The sequence below is a fragment of the Sus scrofa genome, unplaced genomic scaffold (genome assembly GCF_000003025.6).
Source record: "Sus scrofa isolate TJ Tabasco breed Duroc unplaced genomic scaffold, Sscrofa11.1 Contig944, whole genome shotgun sequence".
NCBI lineage: Eukaryota > Metazoa > Chordata > Mammalia > Artiodactyla > Suidae > Sus > Sus scrofa.
The window spans coordinates 717753-734522 of record NW_018085356.1 but is presented as its reverse complement, the minus strand read 5'-3'; the positions used below and the strand labels follow the sequence as shown (position 1 = coordinate 734522).

At 62.2% G+C, this 16770-nt stretch overlaps 1 pseudogene across 1 annotated transcript; it reads left to right on the top strand.

Moving 5' to 3' along the window:
• The first annotated feature begins 4307 nt into the window (after positions 1 to 4307).
• Positions 4308 to 9085, top strand: LOC110259172 (annotated as a pseudogene). Its single transcript, XR_002341360.1, has 13 exons — positions 4308 to 4381; positions 4444 to 4506; positions 4650 to 4716; positions 5018 to 5069; positions 5228 to 5262; positions 5597 to 5633; positions 5799 to 5807; positions 5975 to 6107; positions 6328 to 6437; positions 6568 to 6738; positions 6813 to 7003; positions 7625 to 7654; positions 7773 to 9085. The product of XR_002341360.1 is annotated as a collagen alpha-1(VI) chain-like (transcript).
• The last annotated feature ends 7685 nt before the right edge of the window (positions 9086 to 16770 follow it).

The window sequence follows — 16770 nt, the reverse complement described above, 5'->3', positions numbered from 1 at the left end:
GGAAGCCCGGCTGCGGGAGGGACAGGGCGTCCGCATGACGTCAGCGCTGCTGGCTCGGATCAGCTCGCAGATTTAGGGGGTCTCTCTCCACTTCTGACCTGGGGTGCTTCCTGCAGGGGGCATGGCCTGGAGACCTGGGGGTGCAGGGGTAGCTGTAGGTGGCGGGGGCAGGGGGCCGGGGGGCTGACTCAGATTGGCGAGGTGGTCCAGTGCTCGCAGGGGGTGCTGTTCGTCCAGGGAGGGCGCCTGCCAGGCCACAGCCCCGACGGAGTGGGTCCTCGGTCAGCTCTGGCCTTGGCCTGCGATGAGGCCTCTTCCCTGTTACCCCCGGAAGGGTCTGATTCCTGAGGCTTGTCATCCCTGGCAGCACAGATGGAGAGTGTCTGCCGTATTTGCTTTATGGAAACACTGTGATATGTATTAACATCCATCTGCCTTTCAGTCGGCTCGTCTGTCCATCCATTCGTCCATCCACCACTGTATATGCAGCCCTCCGTCACCCACTGTCTCAACATCATCTCTCACCTATTGTCCATCTGTCATCCGCTACCCATCACCCACCAAACATCCATCACCCATCTGTCCATCATCTCTCACCTATTGTCCATCTGTCATCCGCTACCCGTCACCCACCAAACATCCATCACCCATCTGTCCATCATCTCTCACCTATTGTCCATCTGTCATCCGCTACCCGTCACCCGCCGAGCCTCCATCCATCCATCACCCATCCACCAAACAGCCATCCCTCCCCCTTCTATCCGTCCACCCATCCATCCGTCATCTGTGTGTGTATGTGTATCTGTCCAGCTAACACCCGTCCACCTGCCATTTGTCTGTCCATCTATCTTCTATCTGTGGATACAGGCGTCCATCCATCCATCCACCCCTCTGCCCACCACCTGCTCATCCATCCACCCATCCAGCCAGCCGTTCTGAAGAAATTCCAAGGCTAGATCCAGGGTGTAGATTCTTAGTGATAAAATGTCCTGGCCCCAATGGTGTGTGTGTGAGTTGCCATTTGCCAAACAATTCTACCCATCTAGCTCTCTGCCCCCTTACTCCCCGCCCAGGGGTAGATAGACTGCACCCATCTAGCTCTCACCTATTGTCCACACTATTGTCCACACCCTTGCCAGCATGAGCCAGGGTCAGACTCCGGACGAGCGTCTCTGCTCCTCTCTTGGTTTGGCTCTTTATGGGAAGACGGGCGTGGTTCCGCCGGGGCAGGTGTTCATTTCCCGCCGGGCTCCGTGTTCCCACATTGATGCCCACACCCACCTGCAGGTGCCTCAGTTGTCAGCTGCATCCCGACCTTGTCTCTGGAATCTTGTGGTTTTCAGAGATTTGCAAACGCACTCACCCCTTTTACTATATATTTGCTCCGTCTTTATTCGTCTGGAGTGGCGATTGTAGGGTGAGGAGAATGGCAGGCTCGCCCGGGCTTGACTCAGTGAGCAGTCACAGGGTGCGCGGTTGCCGTCTTTGCCGGGGATTAAATGCACTGTGGTCATGTTTAGACTCCCCCCCCCCCGCCCACGCATGTTTTTCTGGAACGGCTGTTGCCCTGCCTCCTTCTGGTTCGCTCAGTCCACACGACTTAACCGCTGTGGCCTCAGGCCAGGCTGGTCCTGCTGGCTTTCCTGGACGGGAGGGCGGGGCTGCCTCCCAGAGCGAGCCCAGGGGCTCCAGGGGCTCCAGACAAGCTGCCCGGACAACCCGGTCCTTCCCACCACGCCTTTCAGGAAGCTCTTCAAGACTGCGGTCGCACAAAACGCTAGAAGCCGGGACCATGCGGGTTCCCTGAAGAGCCCTGGCAGCATTCATTTCAGAGCAATTAATAGTCACCGTACATGCAAGGAAACCACAGGGCGTGGGGGGGGGGGCCTGCCCCAGGCCCGGGGACCCCAGGTGGTGCTGGCAGCGGCTGCTTCCTTTGGGAGGAGGCTCCATGTCCCCCCTCAGCCTGTGACCCACCTCAACAGTCCACTGTGGACTTGACCTCCAGCCCAGGCAGCATGCCCCTGGGCGTTTGACATCCCAGCTCCCGGGCTCTGCTCTGTGCTGCCCCCCCCCACCCCGACCCTGCCAACTCCAGACCCCGGGACACAGGTATCCGTGTGGACAGTTCTGGGCGGAAGCAGGAGAAATGGAAGACAGGGTCCCGTTGTCCGCCACTCACCAGGCCGACCGCCCTCGTCCCACCCCGGGATGCGCCCCCCCCGCCCTTGTGGGTGCCAGCGCTGCCCTCAGCCCAGCTGGCCCGAGCGCAGTCTTGCTCTGTCTTGGGCCGGTCCCCGAGTCCCTATTTCTCAGGATGCACTCCCAGGGACCAGGAGGCACCGCCAGACGAGGCCAGCCCCTCCTGTGTCCTTTTCCTGCCCCGGGGAGGTCTCAGGGCCCCGGGCCTACCCTGTGAGCCCTGTGTCCCACGCTGGGGCTGCTGGTCCCCGTGGCTGGTCTGCCGAGTGCTTGAAAAACGCCAGGGCCAGGACTGCGGCTGGACTCCTGCCTCCTCGTGGTGGGGCAGCAGGGCCAGAGCAGCCTCCTGGGCGGGATAACGGGAGTGGAGGGGAGGCCGGCCAAGAGGGACCTCGGCAGAGGGGCCCTCATGGCAGGGCCCGTGCCCAGGCCTCTGAGTCCAAAGTCCTGCTGGTGGGGCCCCAGAGGGGCCCAGGCAGGGGCCGCCCTCAAGAGGTGATGTGAGCTGGCTCTCCTTCCTGGGCCTGGGGTGGTCATGGAGCGCTCAGGGGACCCAGAGCCTGGACCAGAAAGGCAGGCCAGCAAGGGGTGCGTCTGGGGCAGAGGCCTGCCATGGGGGCAGCGAGGGCCAACGGGGGTGTCATCTCTCGCAGGGCGAGTTCTGGGCCGTTGGAACCGAAAGGGTAACCGCGGAGACGAGGGGCCCCAGGGCCTGAGGTGAGTGCCCCCGCTGCCTCCGACCCAGGCGGTAGCCCTGACCTAAGATGCCAGCCCGCTGCCCAGGGCTTCCCTGGAAGAAACCCCTGTGCTTCTGGCACAATGGAAACGTCTCATTCCTTAACCGTCCACGTGCACTTGGGGAGATTTAGAAACCACAGAAAATACGGAAAGAGTTGAATCCAAACGCCCACCGAGAGAGAGCGACGCGAACAGTCTCCTCATTTCGTTCCAGTTTCCCTTTCCCTCCCCCCCGCCTGCTCTCTGCCCCCCCCCCCCCCCCGGTCCAGGGCTTCTCTGTCGTTTCCCTCCAGAATTTTTCTGCACGTTGTTAACCTCGCTTGCGGCGGCCGCGCCCGGGGCCGAGTCTGCTTGTTCCTCCGGGTTCTTGCGTCTGAGTGCCCGCCAGCGACCCCGGGGACCCTGCCCTGCTCCGTCACCTCCTCCTCTGGTCCCTCCTGTGTCACGGGCAGGTGTGCCTCTGAGGGCCTGAAGGCTGCTCCGCCCCCGGGTTATGGTTAGTCCTTCTAGTGAGTTCTGTTGCTAGGCCAAGACTCATGGCCGCCAAAGTCTCCTTCTTCTTCCCTCCGAGCGGCCTCGGAGCCCGTGTGGCTGGCCGCCTGGGTCCACTTCGCCTTCCTCCTTAGGGTCCCCAAGGGAGCCCCAGGGCCGGCAGGACCCCCGGAGACCCCCGGCTGATGGGGGAAAGGGTGAGTGACACGGGCCCCAGGGCAGGCCCGGGGGTGGGGGGGCTGCCCTGGGGGCCCCTGGGGTCCGGTGGCGCCCGGCCCGGGGCGAGTCCCACGATGACCGCACGTCCTGCTCCCCAGGGTGAAGACGGCCCCCCCGGAAACGGCACCGAGGGCTTCCCTGGCTTCCCCGTGAGTGCCCTGAACCCACCCCCACCTCCGGCCAGCTGGGCACACTGGGCTCTGAGGGCTGGGGTTGTCCCTTGCGGCCTCCCCCTTCCGAGCACCGGTGTGACTGCCCCCACCCCCCCAGCCCGGGTGTTGACCTCCGCCCCCCCAGCAGGTAGACTGTCCCCCACCCCCGCCAGCCCGTGTGACTGTCCCCCCCCAGCCCAGTGTGACGGCCCCCCAGCCCATGTGACGGTCCCTGCCTCCCTGCAGGGCTATCCGGGCAAGCAGGGGGACTCCCGGGATAAACGTGAGTACAGTCCATCCACCCCCTCAGCTGCTGGAGCAGCAACGCGGTGCACCACAGCCACACACAACACTCAACACACCTCACTACACACACCCACACACACCACACACACACCCAACACACACTCACACCACACCACACACACACACACCCGTTCACACAGACGCGCGCACACACACACACACACAGCCCTTTGCTCCCACACCTGTGCAAGCACACACATGCAGACGCACCACCCAGCCCTCGCCGTCTCCGTCCGGCCGCCCCTTGGACTGACCACCCCCTCTGGGATTGGGCTCCCTGCTCTTCCCGGACCCTGAGCGGGTCACACTAACCCTGCTCCTGTGTCACCTGCAGGGCACTTAAAGGCTACCCCGGCCTCAAGGGGGACGAAGGAGAAGCCGGGGACCCGGAGAGGACGTAAGTGCAGAGCCCCCCGCAGGCTGGGAGCCCCACCCGCCGAGGAGGGAGGGCGGCTCCGAGGGCGGGCCGGGCGTCCAGGGGACGAGGGGACAGGCCCGCAGCAGGCGTTCATGCCAGTGACACGGTGCTGGTGCCCCCAGAACAACGACGTCGCTCCCCGAGGCGCCAAATGGAGCGAAGGGGTACCGAGGCCCTGAAGGCCCCCAGGTGAGTGCCGCAGGCGGGCACCCGACCTGAGCCTGCAGAGGGCTGGGGGGTGGGTTCGGGAGCAGGGCTCGGGGAAGGCTGGGAGGCGGGCTTGCGGCAGGTGGGATGGGGGAACCACGGTTTGGGGTGGAGGGCCTGGGACAGAGAGGGGGAGGGCAGGCCTCCAGGTGAGGCGTGGCGGGCACAGGGCGGCAGTGGGGGGGCACCTGCCCACGGAGGTGGCACTGTTAGAGCAGTGGGAACACCCCCGCCCGGCAGTGAGGGTGAGCTGCAGGCGGGGCCCTGGCCCGTGTGCCCACAGACCCCGGAGAGGCTGTGTCAGGCAGTTGTCAAGCAGTGGATGGCAGCAGCAGGTGCCCCAGCCGTTAGCGTGCAGAAGGCCCCTCCCCCCAGGTGTTCAGGGGCCCTAAATGGAGGCGGGGGCAGCCCCAGGGTGCAGACCCGCAGCTCAGGAATTGAGCAGGCCCCAGGGTCTGCCCTCACAACCCTTGTTCTGTCCTTTTCCTAACAGGGACCCCCAGGACATGTGGGACCACCGGGCCAGATGTAAGTGGGGTGTCTGTGAATGTCTGTGGGGGCCGACCGCTCTGACCAAGGATCCTGTGGGGGTGGGGAGCTGCGACAGTGACAAGGAGCACATCATGGCCTGGGGGGGGGGACAGGTGATGACCATGGGGGACAGGTGATGACCGTGGCAGCGGCACGCGATGACACAGGGGACAGGCGATGACCATGGAGCCACGTGTTCGGGACCACATCAAGTGCCCGTGTCCCAAAGGCGGGCCCTCGTGGGCAGAGCGAGAACCCCAGCCCCCCCCTGCTGTGGTCCCAGGGGTGGGGACCTGGAGGGCCTCACGCCGCTGTGTCCCCTCCCTCCCAGGAATGCGAGATTTTGGACATTGTCATGAAGATGTGCTGTGAGTGCTTCTTGAGTAGCGTCCTCAGCCCAAGCACGTCCCGCGCTGGGCGGGCGGGGAGGCGGGGCGCGGGCTCCCCCTCCCGGGGGAAAGTCCTGAGGGCGGGGCTGGGGGGGGCTGGAGGCCTCGGTCTCACCCTCGTAACCTCTCTCTCCTCTTCCCCAGCCTGCTGTGGTGAGTGGCCCTCGCCCTGCTCGCGCGACCCTGCGGGGCCGGCCCGCCCGTCCTCTCCCCACACACCGGGGACAGGGTGGGCCCGGGTCCTCCCCTCCCTCGGGTCCTCCAGCCCCGCCCGGAGGGGTCCCGGGAGCGCCCCGAGGCTGACGGCCCGCCGCCCACAGAGTGCACGTGCGGCCCCATCGACATCCTCTTCGTGCTGGACAGCTCTGAGAGCATCGGCCTGCAGAACTTCGAGATCGCCAAGGACTTCATCGTCAAGGTCATCGACCGGCTGAGCAGGACGAGCTGGTCAAGGTGAGGGGCCCTGGGCCCCTGACACTGGAGAGGAGAGGGCCGGGGCTGGGGCCCTGGACAGACACGTTGCTTCTCAAACCCACCAGAACGTGAGCGTCGCCGCGGGCGCCTGGGGCCAGGGGAACCTGGGACAGGTGGTGGGCGGAGGGGCGGCCTGCAGAGGGGCACGACGCCTCAGGGGCCTGGGGAGCCTCCCTGACCGCCGCGTCTGTCCGTGCAGTTTGAGCCTGGGCAGTCCCATGCGGGCGTAGTGCAGTACAGTCACAACCAGATGCAGGAGCACGTGGACCTGAGGGACCCCAACATCAGGAACGCCCAGGACCTCAAGGAGTGAGTGGGCCACTCGGCCAGTGGACTGCACACGTCGTCCCAGGGGCCCCCCTGAGGCCGGCCCCCTTCCTGCCCTGCCCGCACCTGCCCCCAGCCCCCGCCCCGGGCCCTGACAGCTGTGGCCCCGCAGAGCCATCAAGAAGCTGCAGTGGATGGGCGGAGGCACGTTCACGGGCGAGGCCCTGCAGTACACCCGGAGCCAGCTGCTGCCCCCACTCAGAACAACCGGATCGCCCTGGTCATCACGGACGGCCGCTCAGACACCCAGAGGACACCACCCCGCTGAGCGTGCTCTGCGGCCCGACATCCAGGTGCGGCCACGGCGCCCTGGAGCACGAGGGGGACGGTCCCGCCAAGGGCCGTGCCAACGCTGTGCCTCCCCCCAGGTGGTCTCCGTGGGCATCAAGGATGTGTTTGGCTTAGCCGCGAGCTCCGACCAACTCAACGTCATTTCCTGCCAAGGCCTGGTGACCCCGGGGCGGCCGGGCATCTCGCTGGTCAAGGAGAACTACGCAGAGCTGCTGGACGACGCCTTCCTGAAAACATCACCACCCAGATCTGCATAGGTGGGCGCGGGGTCCCCCGGCCGAGGCGGCTCCGCGCCCACCCTGTGCCTCTGTCCTGGAATCAGGCGCCCCGCCCGGCCAGCAGCACGGCGCCTCCCCAAGCACGTCACACTCTTGCTGGGGGATGTTGGTGGCCAGGGTGCGTCCTGGAGCTGTGAGCGCACGTGCGAGAGATCTGAGGGCCAGCGCACCCTCACGCGTGTGCAGTGATTGCCTGGAGCCTGAGACCCTTGAGGTGCCCACCTTCCGTCCAGGCTCGAGCCAGGGTCAGAGCTGAGTCCACGGTGCACACAGCTGGTCAAAGGCCAGAGGGAGCTTCAGGGTCAGATTTGGAGCGAGCCCAGGCGGCCCACCTGGTGGGCACGTGGTCAGCATCACCTCGCGACAGCCCACCTGCCTCCTCTCTGTGCCAGGGCTCTGGCCTCCCCCTCACCGGGCTGGTGCCTGGGGGCCCGTCCACCCCTCAAGGGGCCCCTCTTGGATGAGGGACACCCCTCCTGGTGGGGGGAGGGGGCAGGTGGCCAGCTGCCCTCCATGGAGGCGCTCTCCGTGGCGGGAGGTCACAGGTGGAACAGCGGTCCCGCGGTAGCTGGGCTCACTCTGGGGTTTTCTCTTTTACAGACAAGAAGTGTCCGGATTACACCTGCCCGAGTGAGTACCAGGGGGAGGATGGTGCGCTGGTGGGGGCACCGCTGGAGGCCACGGGGTGGCTGGGGCTGGGCTCCCTCCGGGGCCGGGGCGGGCACTCACGGCCGCCACGTCCCCGCAGTCACCTTCTCCTCCCCGGCCGACATCACCATCCTGCTGGACGGCTCGGCCAGCGTGGGCAGCCACAACTTCGACACCACCAAGCGCTTTGCCAAGCGGCTGGCCGAGCGCTTCCTGACGGCGGGCCGCACGGACCGGCCCACGACGTGCGCGTGGCGGTGCTGCAGTACAGCGGCACCGGCCAGCAGCAGCCCGAGCGCGCGGCGCTGCAGTTCCTGCAGAACTACACCGTGCTGGCCAGCACCGTGGACGCCATGGGCTTCTTCAACGACGCCACCGACGTCACCGATGCCTCGGCTACGTGACCGCTTCTACCGCGAGGCCTCGTCCGCGCCGCCAGAAGAAACTGCTGCTCTTCTCCGACGGCAACTCGCAGGGCACCACGGCGGCCGCCATCGAGAAGGCGGTGCAGGAGGCCCAGCGGGCAGGCCTCGAGGTCTTCGTGGTGGTGGTGGGCCGCCAGGTGAACGAGCCCCACATCCGCGTCCTGGTCACCGGCAAGACGGCCGAGTACGACGTGGCCTTCGGCGAGCGCCACCTGTTCCGCGTGCCCAGCTACCAGGCCCTGCTCCGGGGCGTCTTCTACCAGACTGTGTCCAGGAAGGTGGCCCTGGACTAGTGGCCCAGCCTCAGCCCTGAACGTGAGAACTGGACCCCAATCTCCTGACCCACCCGATCAGCTAGGAGAAGCTTGAAAAGCCGCCCCGTGCCTGGCCCACCCCCACCCCCGCACAGTCCGCCCCAGTGCCCCCAGCCCTGGGTTCTGCAGGCGCCCTTCCTGCCACCTGCGCTGCAATCCCCCTCCCCGCTGCCTGTCAGCCGCCCCCGATCCCGAGTCAGAGCCCCGAAGCCTGGCTTCTCCTTCCGTCTGGGGTCAGCGGCGACCGCCTCCCCGCCGCCACGCCCCCCTCAGAGTTGACTTCCTCGCAGCTCCTGCAGCATCCTTCTCAGCACAGCCCCAGGCGCTGGGTCACGAGCACGGCCCCCGCTGGCCGCCTGGTTCCAGCCGCCTCAGGCCAAGGGCTCGAGAGGCTCAGGACGTGGCCTGACACTGACCAACTGAACCCGGGCCTCCCGGCCCCGGGGCCCCCCAACCCAGAGCAAAGGTGCTATCTCTTTCCCATCCCCACGAGGCCCCGGCCCCGCCACCGGCGGCAAAGTGAGAACAAGACCAAGTCTTTTCCTCGGGGGTGCCTGGTCTACACTTCACGGGGGCCCCTGGTCCTGCGTCAGCTCGGCTTTTGCTCCTTCCTGGGTTTTCCTCAACCGCGTCCGCGACGTTTCTGAATAAAGGTTTTCACTCTCCTCCCCCGACGGTCGCGGTCGTCGTCCCTTTGAGGAGCTGACCCCTCTGTGTCTGCACTTTGCCCCCGCGGAGAACAGGATCTGGGGGAGGTGACTGCCCAGCCGGGCGCCACCGAGGTCACCCCTCCTCTGGGTCAGGACTTGGGGAGGAGCCGGGAGGGGCCTGACCCCCTGGGCTGCAGAGGCAGAAGCAGATTCGGTCACGGAGGCAGCTGGCTGGAAGGGCCGGCCGACCCCAGCCCTAAACCCCAAAGGGCCAGCATTCTGGTGCCAAAACCGCCCTGGGCTTCTGGAGGGAAGAGGCACGGGAGGCCGGCCCTCATTCAGGGCCGCGAGGCAGACGTCCACCTGTCACTTCTGTCGCTTCGAGAGGCCCTGCCTTGGGGGGCGGGTGCAGACCCAGGGCCGTGGGGAGGGGTGTGGGGCGGGCCGCAGAGCCCAGGGCGGTTTTGGCGCCAAAAAGCCTCCTGTGGGACCCTCCCCACCCCGCCCCACTGAGCTCGGGTTCCCTCCTGGTTACCCAGGGCTGCACCCATAGAGAGGCTGCAGCCTGGGTCTGGGGGCTCTTCTAGCCCCACCTGGGGGTGGTCACCCCGGGACCTCCTCCTGAAGGGAAGTAGGAAATCAGAAATCCCCCTTAGGCAGGCCCAGGGTCTGGCTGGGATCAGGCCACCGGCCCCTCACTGCACTTCCCCCACCCCAGCCTCCCGACACCCACCAGACAAGGACGAGGCTCCCGCTTCTTCCTAGGAGCCCCGCTGTAGCCCTCCGTGAGGGGGTCTCAAGGCCACCAGGACTGCGTCCTTCCCACCTTTGCTGGGCCAGGTCTTAGACCATTCTGCAAACACGTGCAAACAGTTACCCAGTTGCCCGTTACTGTCAGCAGGTCAGGATCCCACTCCTTCCTCGGCTGCAGGCCCGAGGCTCCAGCACCTGCTTCCCGCACCGACTCCGTGCACAGTGGGAGCACAGGGCACGGGTCTGCCAGCCCCGCCCCAATTGTCCTGGCCTCTCTCTAGGCCCTGCCACCATCCTTCTGGATCCTCAGCCCGCAGCTCCGCCCTCCTCCCAGGAAGCGTGGTCCTCACAGAGAGGGGCCCACGGGGCCAAGGGGGTGCTCAGAAGGCCTCCGCCAGCCCCTCTCACCCCCTGCCGGCCAGCCCACCCGGAAGCTGCCCAGGACCCACGGCCAGCGCCGGGCGCACAGAGCATGTGCGCCGCCTCTGGTCCTGTATTCCGACCAGCCCACAGTCCACCCAAGCGCGGGCTCGGGGGCCGGATGTTTGTAAAGTGGACCCTGGGTCTGCGGCCTCCCGCGTCCTGCCTGGACGCAGAAGGCTGAGGCCTCGCCTTCTGTGGTTCGTGTGTTGTGGCCATTTCTCTGTTGTCCTTTCACTTCAAACCAGATGCATCGACTGGGGGGTGGTCTGCACGTGGCCTTCAGGGACCTTCACCCTCTGACGTTCTAGTTTTCCATGGAAAATCAGTCACCTTCACATTGTTGCTACAGCCAATATGTGGTCTTTCTGAGGGTTTGTTTTTTTCTTTTTCTGAGAATATGGAGGCAGGGACCCTTTTCCATCTACGATTTTTTTTTTTTTTGTCTTTTGTCTTTTTAGGGCCACACCCACGGCATATGGAGGTTCCCAGGCTAGGGAGTCACATCAGAGCTGCAGCCGCCGGCCTACACCACAGTCACCGCAACACCAGATCCAAGCTGAGTCCGAGACCTACACCACAGCTCACAGCAACGCTGGATCCTTAACCCACTGAGCAAGGCCAGGGATCGAACCTGCCACTTCATGGTTCCTAGTCAGATTCATTTCCGCTGCACCAAGATGGGAACTCCTCCATCTACGATTTTTGAGGGCACATGGGGGCTACAGTTCAGAGGACTATTGGTCGCGAAGCTCACTGGTCAAGACCCTCAGGCCAGCCCTGCCCTGGTGCCTCTGGCCAGTGTCCCCAACTGCTGGCTCGACAGCCGCTTTCTAAAGGAAGCGATGCTGGAGTTTCCTGGCGGCCTAGTGGTTAAGAACGCAGCATTGTCACGGCTGTGGCACATGTTCGATCCCTGACCCGGGAACTCCCACATGCTGTGGACACGGCTGAAGAAGAAGAAGAAGTGATGCTCTTTCGAGGCAGGACCTGAAGTTCAGCTGCTCCTGTGTCCTCAGCTGCGGGGACAGTGGCACTCGGAGCCCCCAGGGACTGAGCCTCAATCCTCCAGCGAAGCGGGACGTCTCAGGAGCCAGGATGAGACGCCGGTGGGCCTGGAGCCCGCAAAGCCAGGGCCATGGAACTGGCGCGAGCACGTTAGAGCCTCCGCAGGCTCCTGGATTCAGAGGCTTCGCAGGCCGCCGCTCCCTGCCTGAGCCCTCGGAGGAGCGTGTTCTCCTGCCCCAGAGAAAGGACAGGAAGCCGAGGCCCAGCGTGCGGACCCCAGACACCACGCCCAGCACCGGGGGCGGGCGGCTCGGCGAGTCTCACACACACCCTGCCGAGTGAAAGACGCCAGACTCACCCACGTGTGTGATGAGAGGTCTGCTGGCAGAAGCGCGAGGGTCGGAAGCTGGTCCGTGGCGGTAAAAACCAGGCAGCCCTCGCCTCCGTGGGCGGGTTGGTGGGAAGGGCAGGAAACTTCTGGATAATGGAGACGTGTCTATCTTGATGGCACATGGTTTCGTGGGCGTTGGTCACTATTCTTAGACCTGAACACGCACAGACACTTTAAAAGAGAGAAGTCAGGAGTCCCTGGTGGCCAAGCAGTTAGGGAGGCTGCAGTGTCACTTCTGGGGTGCAGGTCACTGCGGGGGTGCAGGGTCGATCCCTGGCCTGGGAACCTCTGCACCCACCCGGGATCCTCCTTCACGCTCCCTGGGCGCGTGTACGTTCACCCAGCTGCAGCTGACCTCCCGCCCCGGCCCCGGGAGGCAGGAGCTGCCCTCCCTTTGCAGCCACGTCGCCCTGCTCGTGGGCAGAGCACAGCACGTTGAAGTCATACTGACGCTGTCCGGGGTGGGAACAGGACAGGACATCACTCCGGGATCCTGCAGGCACCGAGGTCCAGAGCAGGTGACTCTGAGTTAGCCAGCGGAAGACTCCCCTGGGCGGGTCAGAACCGGAGACCCAGAGGTTTCTCCTTGCTGGCCTCCTAAGAGCCGCCTGCGGAGGGGGCCGCACAGCCAGGCCCTGAGGCCGGCCAGCTCCCCGAGACCGAGCCCCAAAACAGCAAGGATCTGAATCCCACCAACCACCAGCGTCCAGAAGAGGCCCCCAAGCCTCAGACAAGACAGGCCCACCGCCTGGTTCCAGCCTGATACCCGGAGCAGGGCCAGCCGAGCTGGGCCCAGACCGCTAACCAGAGGGACCGTGAGCTTTCCAGGGGTGTTGTTTGAAGCGGCTAAGCTGGTAGCAGCTGGTTGTGCAGCCGCGTTAGAAACCACGTCCTCCACTTCTTACCCTCAGAGTCCCCTCTCCTCCGTCCTGGAAGCAGGCCCATCAGCCGTGGGGGCTGAGGAGGAAGGGGCACCCCCCAGGCCTGGCACGTCGGCTGTCTTCCTTCCGACAGTGGAGCCCACCGGCCCCTCCGAGCAGCCCAGTGCCGGCCCCCCCCCCCCCCAGCGGGCTGCCGGTTCCCTCCCTTTACAATTCGGCTTTCATCTGGGGTCACGTGTGTGGGCCAGTGTCCTCACACGGGTCACAGAGTCCATGGCGATTTGTGGGGACAGGCGCAGGACACCCTGCTCACCAAAACGCCCCTCCAGCCCAACCTCCATCTCCCTCGGACGCTCGGATCTCCCTCCTCTCGCTGAGCCTGGACAATCTCCCGTCCGGGCCAGAGGGCACCAGCGTCAGCAGATGAGACACTGACCTGCTATAAAGGTCAGCACTGGCTTTGCTCCTCGAACCCTGACCTCGGATTATACCCGTTTGGCCTCTAACTCCTTTGGAGTCTTCAGAAAACGTTGGGCCAAAGAGCATGAGAGGGAGCTCAGAGCCCCACCCGAGTCCAGAGCCACCCCTGCTGACATGGGCTTCGCGGGGCCAGGACCTTGTAGGGGGGCCCGTTGTCACGGGCCCCTCAGAGAGAAGGCAGGCCCATTACCTGATGCTGCACCAGGGACTCCACAGCCCCCTCTGACAACCTGGAGGAGGTCACAGGTGTGACAAGGTGGACAGGCCACTACCCCCGGCCAGGCTGCCTGCCCCTGCAGCCCCTCCGCCCGCTCGGGACCCACCAGTGGGCCTCCCTGGCCCGGAGGAGCCACTGGGCGTCCCGCAGGCACCAGTCATGGTTTCCAGAGAAGCTGCTGGCTGGGGACAAGACCATCTGGTCGTACAGGAGGTGAACTCAGACTTGGCACGAAAGAGGAACGAGGCCTCATGACAAAGAGCCTCGATAGCTGTTTAGTTTTTTTGAGGAAATGCTTTTCTCAACATAAGCGAAGATGCTACAATAAGGGTCAGGAGACGGTCATCCCCTCGAGACCCGGCTCCTCACACGCCATGCCGCGTCCCCTCTCAAGGGGCAGCTTAAATGCCCGCCCACCTGTCCATCGTCAAAAGCAGGTCCTCCTGGTCCTTCTTTAATCTGATGACAAACTGACAGTATGATGGAGTGATCCCAAACAGAAATGGAGCAGGTGGCCCCTGAGCATCTGGTGTCAGACCCTCCCTGCCCCACCGGGACCTCGAACTCCCCCGAACAGCGCCAGACCCAGGGCACCCCAGCCACACTCAAAACAGCAGCTGCGACCGCAACCTTGCAGCCTCAAGGTCTCCCCTTGTGACGAGGCACCCATTTCACACCCTGACCAACCTTAGCAAGCCCCCACGGCTTGCCAGCGCCAATGCAAGTTCTTCGGGAACCGCCCGTGTGAGCAGCCGTAAGCCTATTTTATAGTTCCCCCATTTTACAGTCCAGAGCAACACAGTTCCAGGGCTTCTTGAACCTGGGTCCCAGGCTGCAGCCCCAACAACCTCCAAAGAGCCGTCTTTCTATTTCCATCAGGTCTCTGTTTCTGAAATTTCGGTTAACGAAATCGTCATTGTGATTTTTCACTGATAACATGTCACAGGTAGGAGAGCAGAGATGACGCGGCATGGCCAGCCCACGCCCGCTTTCCAGGCAGACCTGTCACCCTCTGACGTCCTTGCTTTAACGACTTCATAGTGAGATATTTTAGAGTAAGGTGCAGTCATTGTGCTGTTCACACAGAAATACTTCAGTACTCATCTCTAAAAAATAAGAATTGCTTTCTACACGAGGGTGATAACATCACACCGAATTGAGTTCAAAACAGAACACCAGGCTAAAAGCAGCTCCGAAACTTCCTCACGCTCAGACTGTATCTAAATTCCCACAATTTTCTGAAATTGTCTTTTACAAGCTGTTTCCCGCTAAGCTCCAATCAAAATGTGGGCTTCGGTCCTGCGTCGCGCTAAGGATGGATGTGGTGCACCTACTGTGTTCCAAAATAACCCCTTCCTGGGGGTTTACTATTAGTAAACTATGCAGTCAGGTTTACTTTTTCTCAGCTTGTTTTCAGCTTCAGGAACTTTTTCTTTGTAATTTAATTGTTCAAATATGTGAAATAGTGATCTGGATCAGAAGTCGAAGGTCAAAGAGCACCCCCCCCCCAGCCTATCCCTCCACCCACTCCCTCAGCTCCCTGCAGGCTCCTGGTTGTTTTGCTTTCTAGTTTGCTCTGTCGGTGTTTCATTTTGACACCATCTCTGTGCACTAACTTCTCAGACCTGCACCCAGTTTTCACTGGAACGCGCGTCGTCCTCCGTTCCCTCCAGCAACCGGCGTTTCTGTCTCTGGAACAGCCCCGTTCCAAGCGGACCTCAGTTACATGTCTGGATAGTTTCCAGTCCCATGGCTGCAAAGAAACCCCGCGTGTGTCACTTCCTGCTCTGGCATGTGTGCGCGTCCCCAGGACAGAGCCGGGGAACACGGCTGTCACACGGTTCGATCCTGCCGACGGCCACCATAAGCTGTATTGTCTGGCACAGTGTCCAACAGTGTCCCCTGGACCTGGCCAATAAAATCAGCTGTCAAACCTCTGGGTTTGTGCCAACCTGATGGCTGATAACTGGTTCTTCAGAAAACGGGTTTCTCTTTCTCTCACGACAAATGACGCTGAGCGCTTATTTCTATGTTGAGGCCCCCGGATGCGCATTTTTCCCGAGAAAGGAGCATTTGTGGCTTTGGCCCATTGCTCCCTTGGTCTTGAGGTTTTTTCTTCCCCATTTCTGGAAACTCTTTTCATATTAAGTCAATTAGCCTTAGGGGCAACTTGCGAGTGTTTGTTCTCCACTTGCCATTGGTCTTTCCCTGGCTCTTTTTTTTTTTTTTTTTTTTTTTCCGGGGGCGGGGAGGGGGTGGCCAGGGACGTTTTGTATTCAAAAGAACTGAATTTACGGACCATGCTTCTGCCGATACTGAATTTAGAACAGCATTTACGAGGGTTTCCTCGTACCCAACTGTAACTGTAACGCAATTCATTTGTTTTCTTGTGGTACATCGATGGCTTCGGTCGTGTATTTATAGCTGATCCATTTGGCGTCTATCTTACGGTGTATGGGGGGATAGGCATCCATTCTGATGTTCCCAAACGACCATCCAAGTCACCCAATACCATTTATCAAAAAGCCCACCTGCGCCCGGACTTGAGGGGCTGCCTTTCGCATGCTTAACCCCCCCACGTGTAAGTGGGTCTGTGTCTGGACTTTCTACGACACTGGTCAGTCTATTTATGTTCCAGAACCTCTTCTGAATTATGGGAACTTGAGATTTTTTTAACATCTGTAGGGACAGCCCTTCCCCTTGTCACTGCTAACGGTTTCCAGACGTTTCCTGGCTTTCCTTGTTTATTCCCTCACATGAGCCTTCGAGTCCTTTTTCTAGGCCCCGGAGGAGAGGAAGAGGCCTTTGGTATATTCCTGGCTACGAATTAACTTTAGGTGACGACGCCTCAGGATACCCATCGTTCCCATCCAAAGACATGCCCTGTGTTTTCATTTGTTTGTCTCCTTTGGCTTTTTCCAAAGTAAAGCTTGGCTCATATGAGTTTTCTGCATTTACTGCTAATTCCTGATAGTTTTACCTTTGTTTACCGCTCTTTGGTCATGGCTTCAACGAGGCCTACTGCTCCTCTGTGCTAGTGGTACACCTGCTACATCAGCGAATCCTCCTACTGTTTTAGCCATTTCCACAGCCTTGATTTTCCCAGAAAGTCATCTGCATTGGAGGGTGGAGGCCATTTGACCTCTTCCGTTTCAATTCCTCTGCGCGTGCGTGCGTGCGTGCGTGCGTGCGTGCGTGCGTGCGTGGGTGCGTGCATGCGTGCGTGCGTGCGTGCATGCTTGCGTGCGTGCGTGCGTGCGTGCGTGTGCGTGTGTCACTGCGTTTGATGGTGCTTCCAACGGAGTATCAGCTAGGGGTGATGGCAGTGGGTTGGTCATCTTCCTGCCGTTGGAGGGGTGCCTCCGTATACACCACGGAGATGCTGGTTTCTGTAAACACATCTTTGGCGTGTATGGATATGATCATGGAATTTTCTCCCTTTGAAGCCTGGTAATTCAAGGCTGGGCAGCGGAGAGGGGCAGGTCTCAATTTTTGATGCGAATTTGTCTGCTGAAACAGTGTGTATTTACTCAGCTTGGGGAAGTCATAGAAAATTATC